At 39.3% G+C, this 10685-nt stretch overlaps 1 long non-coding RNA gene across 1 annotated transcript; it reads right to left on the reverse strand.

Annotated features, from left to right (window-relative positions):
- Nucleotides 1-232: 232 nt before the first annotated feature.
- LOC121706044 lies at nt 233-7528 on the reverse strand. Its single transcript, XR_006030958.1, has 4 exons — nt 7512-7528; nt 6247-6280; nt 4764-4829; nt 233-901 (listed from the first exon to the last, which is right to left on the reverse strand). It is a non-coding gene; the product is annotated as an uncharacterized LOC121706044 (long non-coding RNA).
- Nucleotides 7529-10685: the final 3157 nt, after the last annotated feature.

Below are 10685 nucleotides of genomic sequence, written 5' to 3' on the forward strand. Positions count from 1 at the left end.
AACTTGTCCTCTCACCTTTCTGGTTGACGTTTCTGTTAACGTGTGAATCAACAAACGCAAACCTTGCTCCTGCATTCACTACAGCACATGTGTTAGCACAAATGGTTAACAAACAAGCATCATTGCTAAACAGCGCCCGCTGCAGTGCTACATCAAAAGGCATGGCAACATCACGTAAAGCATCGTCATAGTCATCAACCTGAATAAATCCAGTGTAAGAATCAGCCAAGTTTATTGAGAAATCACAATTCCACACTTCATATTGTCTAGGCAATTCAGACACAGCAATGTAACCCCTTCCTTGGTCTCTTATTTTACCCTGTGCACTCATTGACCTGTAAAGAACAGTTCCCTTAATCAAAACATCATCAAGATCTCGAGTTTCCCAACTCCACACGTTCTTCATCTTGGACTTCAAAACAGCAGTCAAACTGATGGCACCACACTGCTTGTTGCGCACATTTCCAAACCGTGAATCGCCTTGATGAAAGGACCCCATCAGCACAGATCTCTCTGGGAAGTCAACAGATTCAATCAAACAATCATTAGTAGCATTAGAAGTCAAAGTATTTGACAGTGGGTTTGCAGAGTCATGGCACATATTCAGAGAGTCAGCAGTTTGGCTGAGTTTGAGCAGAGTTTCAGCAGAGTTTGGCTGAGTTTGAGCAGTACGTGAACAGTACGGGAGCAGTACGGGAACAAAGTTGGCGTCCGAAGACTGCGGAGCACTGGCCTTTTTTTTACGAGGTAGCGCTGGCAAAACCTCGGCCCTTGCTTTATTTTTACGAGGTAGCGCTGGCAAAACCTCGGCCCTTGCTTTATTTTTACGAGGTAGCGGTGGCAAAACCTCGGTATCTCGGTCCACTGTAGTCGGTCCTGACTCAGCGACATCAGCCGGCATCTACAACAAAACACATTAGTCAGTGACATGTAATGATACCATGGTTGTTTGAACATTCAACTGGTACTTGACAATGTCTTTCCACTTCTATGAAAACATGCAATCATTCACATTTGTTATGGTATTTAGCAGACACTTTCATCCAAACATATAATTACACTAATTCATGTAAAATTATAATGACTCAAGTAAAGAATACACGTTGATACAACTAAAGATGTTAATACAAAATTGCTCAATTGCTATGGCAACAGTCAAAGATTGTTGCGTCGCAGACTATCATAACAATAAAATCATTGATCAGTCCTCTTCATTGCTGTGGCTTTCAATGATCTGTTACCAACAAACCATCAAAACCAAAAAAAAAAAAAAAACTAACAATGGCAACAAATAACCGAGGATGTAACTAAGAAGTTTAAACAGGTAAAGAAAACACATTCAATTGTTGTTTGAAAGATTGCAAACTGTTATCAGAGGAAGTACAAGTAGACAACTCATTCTACCACTGAGGTAGCACAAAGGAGAAAAAGTCTAGATCTAAACTGAATCATTGAATAACACAAAAGTTGTTTATTGGAGGAACGCAGTGGTCTAGAAGGAATGTAAGGCGGAATCATATTATTACGATAAGATGGAGCTGATCCAGTAAAAGCCATATATGTCAATGTCAGGGTTTTGAATTTAATTCTGGCTGCAATAGGAAGCCAATGCAGACAACAAGAAGCATGTGTCCTCTTAGGATGAGAAAGTATCAGACATGCTGCTGCTGCATTCTGAATCATATCCAAAGCTTTTACAACACATGCAGGGAGGCCAACTAGAACTGACAGTAGTAGTAGTATGTTACCATAGCTCACATTTATACAGTATGCCTTTACAAAAGTTCAATCTATAGAGCTAATAAACCACACTTTTTCCATTCACCAAAGTTGGACAACTTGGCCATAGAAAACATTTCTACTGTTTGCATGCCAATAACACAGTCATGACACTATCTAAGTGTAAAGCGTTACAAACAGTGCACCATCCTGAGTCCATTCTTAACATAGCTCCTTCTCTGCATCAAGATTACTGTAACACAAGTGTTTATGGTACAAGAGCCATCACATTACAAAGTACAATGCCTATCCTGGTAACAACCACTACATCAATCTTGAGGTCAGGCCAGCATTTTATAATCATCTTTGAGGAACTGGACAGCCAACAAAGACCCTCCTACCACTGACCATGACCAAGCGGTATCTGACCATATCAGTGTTGAATAATCTCTGTCTCTTGAGTCTCTAAATTCTACATAAAAGAATACATCTATGCTATAAAACAACCCATACATAACACATTTTTGATACGGCACTTACATGAACCTGAACTCAACCATCATACTAAAAAGATTTAATATACAATTATGATCCTATTGACAATGAACTCAGACTTGCACTCAACTACCTGACTCTGTACATCTACTAGAGAATTGTTATTCAACATTCATATAATGCATATATCAAATCACCAAGTGTCACTAATAAAAAACAGAAAGCTGAATCATGTAATCTGTACTGTACCATCTCAAACATTGTGAGGATAAAACTGCAGCATATGTATGTGTATCAAACATCTACTTAGAAGGAAGGAACACACCTCCTACTCTTTCACAAACCTGCATACATGACCTGATATACATGGTTGCACACAGCCTACCTGTTTTCCCTTAAACATTCAAGCAAATGTCAGGGGTGTGATTGGCAAAGGTAAAAAAAAAAAAAAAGGAAAATATACGTAGCACGGAGTGACCCCCTCGATGGTTTGAGTAGTGTTGGCTACCATATATATTTACATCACCTACACTTCATAAAATTCATGAGGCAAATCCTATGCAAGGGTGGCACTGGAAAAGGGCCTTAAAGAAAATATATTTGGGGCAAATACTAGGGGGGTCCGGGGGCATGCTCCAACGTAAGAACATTTTGTGTGAAGTGAAATTCAAGAATTGAATTGGAATTTAAGAGCCAGTTTCAATTAAATTCTGGAATTTTGCACAAGCCTGCTCACTGCCACTTGCAACACCTTTGAATGCAATCCGCTGCCCTGTTTACCGGCAATGCTACAGCAGACTTACACTGCCACCTTGTGGCGATAAGTTGTAATACATTTCAGCTGCGTAAATCACGGAAAGCGCAAATGAAGTGGCCATTTCTAAATGGGACCCACTGAAGGCTATGTGGTAACAGCCAATATATATTTTTAAATGTGCTTCATAAACATACAATACTGCACTACAAAAACATAAACACCTGAATCATACTTTTCCCTTCACCCAAATAATGAAGGTGAAAGGAAGTTATTAAGCCTTGGCTGTATATATTTAGCTGTATTGGCTGTGGTATCTTTTTTTGTGGGATGTCCAATTTATATGTAGAAATGCACATTTGCAAAGGTGACTTAGTATGTTGTTGTAAAAGTGGCTCTCCTTTTGATTTTACACTGCCAATGTGAGGATCACTGCTATAGACCTACACAAGACTAAACCAAATATGGCTAAAATATATAGCCCATCATGATCATTTTGCCAACAGTGACGCAGAGCCATATATTTTTTCCATTTATAACATGTTTTGTTTATAACTTAAACCAACATTGAGTTAAAATGTTGACTAAATTATTTACTATACTCCTACTTGATAATATATAGCCTGCCCCCTAACAGTCCTCTGGGCCTACGTACAAAATAGTGAATCATCTGATAGGCCTACTGATATTTTGACGCTGATTGAAGAGGTTGCAACTTGAAGGTTGTTGATATTTCAGTTCCAAAGATAATCAAATTACATCGATTCCTCTCTTCCCAAAGTAACACTGTAGGTCCTACACCACTCCTCCTAAAATAAATGGTAGCGACTGCGCCTTTAAATTGGCGACTTTTTATCCATCAGTACAAAGCTACAGTAGGCCATTTCCACTAAATATTCAGCTCAATGTTATGTGCAAGACGTTTACTAAGTATGCCAAAGCTTTGATCTCGCACCATCACCATAACGTTACGTTTTCTCATGGTGAGATGGCATCCTGAAATATGTTTTAGACAAGGGGCGCAAGGTTCACGGAGGTGAATGGCTGGACAAACGCAAAATGACAAGGTGTTAACTAAACAATGTAGTAGGCCTAAGGTAGACAGGCTTTGAAAACCTGTAAGGTTAGGCTAGTCTGTCACAGCTAACTTCAAGCACAGCTTACACGCGCAGAAGTTAAAATTCAATATCAGCATCACGAGATTCATTATCAGAAAATCCTGACAGCGAACCCGATACAAAGCCAAAACGAGGGGGGAAAAAAACTTTACATGATGTCTTTTTAAATTAATTTGTTGACCTTTACCGTTTCATGGCTTCTGCTGAGGAGTGCGCCACACACACTGAACTTGAATCAAGCATTCTTCAGAATGCAGCTGATCAACCCGTCTACTTTCACTTTCAATGAAATCCACTAATAAACGGAATACACTACAAGCGGCGTGACATCCGGAAAGATGTGAAGCACAAAACCAGTCATTGTCAACGACCTGTTGTAATGATGGCCTGTGTAATGCAGAAATATAGCCTACCTCTTATCAACAGACCCCCTCCCCCTCTAAAAAAAAAAAAAAAAAATAATAAAAAAAAAAAATCATCTGTACGAATTGCGTGGGTCTCATTTTCAAGTCGAAAAAAAAAAAAACGGAATTCCGTTTAAAAAAAAACGGAAGAATCACACCCCTGAAATGTAAAAACTACTGCAATTGCTAACTGGAAGCAACATTTAAACAGGTTTTCTATCATACACACAATCATAATACATCAGGACAGAATGAAAAGTTCACCAGCCTGACCTTAGTGGACCTCAAATCAGCCTGTCTTTTTTTGGCTGCCCTGGAGCGCTTGCTTGGACACGGCATCTGCAAAACACACAGAACACAAATCAGAAACAGGCAAGTCCGACATGCTACATTTCCTTAAGCATCTCACAAGTTACACTGTACTAATTTCATCAGTTCTGATAAACAGCCAACAATGTACATATTTACATCATAAATGTTCTTAACTTCTTTACATTCAAAAGTGAAACTATACAACACTTAAAAGCATGAGCAAGGCATACTGAAATCAAAAAATACTTTAAGACTAATAACTGAATCTAGCATTTCAGATGTTTTCAACAAATTTCCCAATAAAATCACACACAATTATTACTGTTTATATAGTCTACAAACCCTGACCAGATGTTCAAAACATTATCAATAATTGAAAAACAAGGTGTCGAATCACTGCCAACTAGGTCACAAGTGCAAATTACCGTCAACTCACACAGCCTTGAACCGTTGCTTACACCCTGATGGCAATGCCAAAGAGCCAGTGTTGGGTCAAATTAGGCTGCCCATCAAGTTGTGCTATAGCACAAGCATGGTTTCAGTAGAAGTACTGTAATTTTTGCTACCTCAACACACATCATATATAATATTTGTTAGTCAATATGCTAAACCAAATAAATAAAGTAAAAAAAAAAAAAAACATTCAGGATTGTTAGTCCATTTCAACTATCTGTTTTGATAAGATGGTGCTGCTCCTAAATCAAAACATTGGATACTGGTGGCTAAAAGCAGCATTTTAGCCTGCATCCTTAAACAGAACAGTGCCATTTTTGTAAAATACTATTCATTTGTGCTACAGTATCTCAAAGCAGCATACCTTGACATAACACCAGCATCGTTGATAAGGAACATTATATTATAATGTGGATACCGTACATTTAATTACAACAATACTGCTTGTTTTCACAACCTACAATCTTGTTTCTTTAATTGCATATGCAAGGGTCACCCACACTGAATTAATCAAAAGGGGTGGTATGTAGCTTTAAAGCCATTATAAACCTTCAATTCATACATTCCCCTATATTTGTACATTTACCTGACACTTGCATGCACTGACACAAAGGGTGAAACAAATTTGCCATCAGGATTGTTATACCATTAGGCCTACGCACAAGTACCATGAAACGTATGATACAGCTATACCATACTGAGGCATACACTTTGTTGACCTACAGCAAAAGGCATATGAGACAGGAATAAAACTAATGAAAGCAACCCAGCTCTACAAATCTTAAATCCTAGTTTTTTTTTATTATCCAGGACTGTAAGGCACCTACCTCAGAGTCATACACAATTATAAATATTCCAAATATCAACATGACATATTTATTACGATTACCGTTTTGCAGTTAGTACAGCAAACCATTTTTTAAATTCCCCTTCAAGTTGTACTGTTTATGTGAATGTATGTGACAAAAGTTATGAAACATTTCATGCTTACCTTCAATATAAAACTTCACTCAAATATCCAGATTCTGGAAAACCGTTCAAAACAAACATATATAGATTATTTAAGATACATACTTAGCATTTACAATAATATGTACTTTGAACTTGCAAATGTGTGATGTGGCTTGTAGTCATTCTTAATATACCAATACACTCTCCCAATTTACAGAAAATTGTTAAAGCAGCACTACAGGATTTTGGTGTAAAACCAGCAAATTAGCTACCTAAAAGGTAGAACCTCTTGGCATTGCCACATTCTAGAAGTAGCACTAGACATTCTATTTGTATTGAGCCAAGGAAAAATCTGTATATTATGCCTTCACAATTTACATTTACAAATATAATTCCTATCCCCAGTAAAATCTATTCCCATATCTAAAACCATGGTCTGAACCAAACCAAGACATCTCATAGCAGGAATTGGTCATACAAAAAAGGTTAGGCTTATGAATTTTATAAAACAATTGTGTTGTTTAATTCATGAAGTAATTGGTACATTATATGAAGCCATTTGAGATTAGGTAATTCAGAACAGTACGTAATGGGCTACCGTTTGCCACCTAAAATAGCCAACAGAAAATAATAATTTAGACGAGTCCTGGTCACGTTACAACACAATTGTTTGTCGCCTTATGTGAGCTTGTGCCCTCCCTTCATAGTTCAGGACTATTTTAGCCATAACCTAACATTACATTCATCCACGATTTTAACCTCACAATCCACCCTGACATTTGAATGCACGCCGTCAAATCAGACCAATTTAACCTAAGCCAACATTACATCCTGTTTATCATTACTTAAATTACTTATTTGCTAAGAATTGCACATGCTTGCCTGCCTTCACAAACACGTGCCTGACAACGTTAGCCTCAATCATGGCGTGAAGCATCGTGCCAGCGTTAGCCTATAAAGTAAGCTTAATTCGACGATACAACGTATGTCATAAGATAACGGCCTGTTCTCGACACACTGCCTGCTTACATTTGATAATAACATTTTAAAAGTATTAACGTTACGAATCCACACTTCCACAATCGCTAACGTTACCTTTCCTGTCTAACTGTAACGTTAAGAGTTTATCGTTCATAGAGTGACACTAATACGTTAACAAATCTAAACTAACTCTCCAGATGTACATCCGCTAAACATAGTTTCATATCTTCGTATTTATGTGTGTTTATTCTGTTATAAATGGCTCAAAGCCAAATATACAGACATATCAATTACTTTTCTCGAAACATTCAAACACGTCTTTACCTCTTGACAGCAGTCAGCGAAAAGAAAGATGGCGTGTGGTCGTAGTCAATTTATTTGATGTTAGGACCTACTCGTCATAATAAAAGTCCCTAAACTTTTTCAACTTCATTTGTCACGCCCTGATATCAAAATATTCAAAATATAACCAAATTCACCATCCACACAATGGATTAAATGCAATGACTGAAAATGAATAATTCAGTTACCAGCTGAATAAAACCACCACATTTTACATTAGGCTGCTATTCTTTAGAACATACTAAATGTTTTAGCCCATGAAGCCCAAAAGAGATTTAGAAAATGTCCACACAACACAAAATACATTTGATGTGAAGGGTAAATTACAGGTGAATAGAGTGAAGAAAAAAATAATACATATCACCATACAACTTGCCTACCATGAAACTTACTATCATAAAAAACAAATCATTGTGTTGTAAGATTTCTGAAATCTTATATTCAGACTAAAATTAGGCAATGGCTGTTTCTCAAAGTCAAGGAGCCTCAAGGATTCGTGCTTGGTAGAACCAAGCCTGCCAAGTCAAATCCTTCGAAGATGATGACATCTTCAGACCAAGCATCACTTCGCTTTATTGTGTTCAGATCTACAACCGTTAACCCATAACAGCCAATCAAAATTGTTAGCTCATATCTCAGCAACCCTTGCATGTATCAAAACGTAGTACATGGACTCATCACCCAATTAGGAGGACGCTCAAGAAATTTGGTGACCTTTGACCTCTAGTGGGTGCTGAATTAGCAAAACTATATTTTGGCCTGTAGCTGCGGATGTGTATTATTCTGCCATGGAAGTCTATGGCAATTATAAAGCCATCTAGTATAAAGTTGGGAAATTTGACATTAGACAGTCCAACAATTAATTACATCAAGTTTCATGTCGTCACCTTGAACACTCTAGCACCACCAACAGGTCAAAGTTGAATATGCGTTCACACACATAACTTTTGGCACAGACCATCCTCAGACAATTCCTTACATTACTTTTCTAGACCAATTGACAGAAGCGTTTGCACAACACACAAAATCCGCTTTGATGCCACCAAACAGAAAGTGATCTTATATCTCAGGCAATCTTTGGTTGCTAGCAATGAAACTTGGTCTGACAGCTTACGGCCATATGTCTGATGTAACAGCATTGAGTTGCCATGGCAACTCCGGCCTATTCTGCTTGGCCCCCTCATTGCTGCTTGCAGCTATATTTGGGGGCCAAGCAGCGAAGCTGCGAAGGCACCCATTGTTTTTCTATCTTTTCTTATTATTATGCAACTTTCTTCCGCCATGGAAGTCAATGGCAGCCCATAGAACCGTCTGGTAAAAAGTTGTGAAATTTGGCACACTGATTAGGGACAGTCCCATGATTAATGTCACCAAGTTTCATGATGGCACCTCAAGCACTCTAGCGCCACCAACAGGCCAAATTTGGACGTGCGTTCACGCAAGTAACTTTTGACCCGTTTGTCCGATTGTCAAAAATGAGGTATCGTTGGAATCCTTGGACCAAGCCGAGTTCAACGCACCCTATGACGTCATTTTCCGCCATGATGGATTTTCCGCCATATTGGATTTTATCGAAAGTGAAACTAAAGTTTCACGCCTCACATAGTTTGTCCGATCGTCACCAAACTTGACACACATGATCTTCAGACCATGCCTCATTAATGCATTGTTTTTTGTCTTCGGAACTAAAACCGTTCGCGCGTAACAGCCAATCGAAGTTTGCGGCGAAGCCGCCAAACAGGAAGTGAGCTCATATCTCAGCAACCCATTCATCTGTCATAACCAAACTTAGTACATGTACTCAGGACCCAATCAGGGGGACGCTCAAGAAATCTGGTGACCTTTGACCTCTAGGGGGCGCTGTAATTAAGAAACATGCCTTTTGGCCTGTAGCTGCAGTTGTGTTTAGAATTAAAATGCACTAGTGGTGTTTTTTAATACTGTTGGAGGTCCTTAGGCCGACCCAAGCCAACTTGTGATGTCATCGTAATTGATTCGGCCGCCATATTGGATTTAATCAAAAACACGTACAAGTTTTCGCAGGTCACAAATTTCATCTGTTCTTCACCAAAATTGGTAGAGACCATCTTCAGACCATGCCTGATGAGTGCATTGCTTTCTGGAACAATTGACAGAAGCATTGACCTGTACCAGCCAATCGAAATTTGCGGCGAAGCCGCCAAACAGGAAGTGATTTCATATCTCAGCAACGCTTTCATGTATCAAAACCAAATTTAGTACATGTACCTCAGACCCCATCGGGAGGACGCTCAAGAAATTTGGTGACATTTGACCTCTAGGGGGCACCGTAATTGACAAAAATGCATTTTGGCCAGTAGTTGCTGATGCGCATTATTTTGCAATGGAAGTCAATGGCAGCCCATAGAACCGTCTGGTAAAAAGTTATAAAATTTTGCACACTAATTGGGGACAGTCCAATAATTCATTTCACCAAGTTTCATGCCGGCACCTCAAGCGCTCTAGCGCCACCAACAGGCCAAAGTTGGACTTGTGTTTACGGACGTAACTTTTGACCTGTTGACCCGAATGGCAAAATGAGGTATCATTGGAATCCTTGGGCCAAGCCGAGTTCAACACACCCTATGACGTCAATTGTTGACCTCTGTGTTTAAATCACAGCAAGTGTGATCATATCTCAGTCAATCTTTTATTTTTGATGTGAAACTGATGACAGCGAGTTCCATCCAGTTAATTCTAATGCGTGCGTGCAAGGGTGGGGCGGGGTGGGATGGGCAGGGGCGGTTGCGGCGGTGGGCTGGCTGGGGGAGGGGGCGGCGACACTCAGCCCTGGTTCAGCCCCACAAAATCAGTTATGTTTTGATGTGAAACTTGACCTTGTAACTCAGCCAATCTTGGGTTGCATGGCATGGAACTTGCTGTGACTGCTTAAGGCTATATGTCTGATGCAACAACATTGACTTACATGACAAATCTGGCCTGCTGATCTCTCTGCTTGGCCCCCTCATTGCTGCTTGCAGCTATATTTAGGGGTCCGAGCAGCGTAGCTGCAGGACCCCTATTGTTTCTGTACCGTTCATTTTTGGCCAAAATTCTGTAAAAGTCATACTGCTGCCTAAACCGTAACTCCAAAACTCTTCAAATTTTCAGGTATGGTTACCAGTACCCCCCTCTGCC

The sequence above is a fragment of the Alosa sapidissima genome, chromosome 1, assembly GCF_018492685.1.
Source record: "Alosa sapidissima isolate fAloSap1 chromosome 1, fAloSap1.pri, whole genome shotgun sequence".
Classification (NCBI taxonomy): domain Eukaryota; kingdom Metazoa; phylum Chordata; class Actinopteri; order Clupeiformes; family Clupeidae; genus Alosa; species Alosa sapidissima.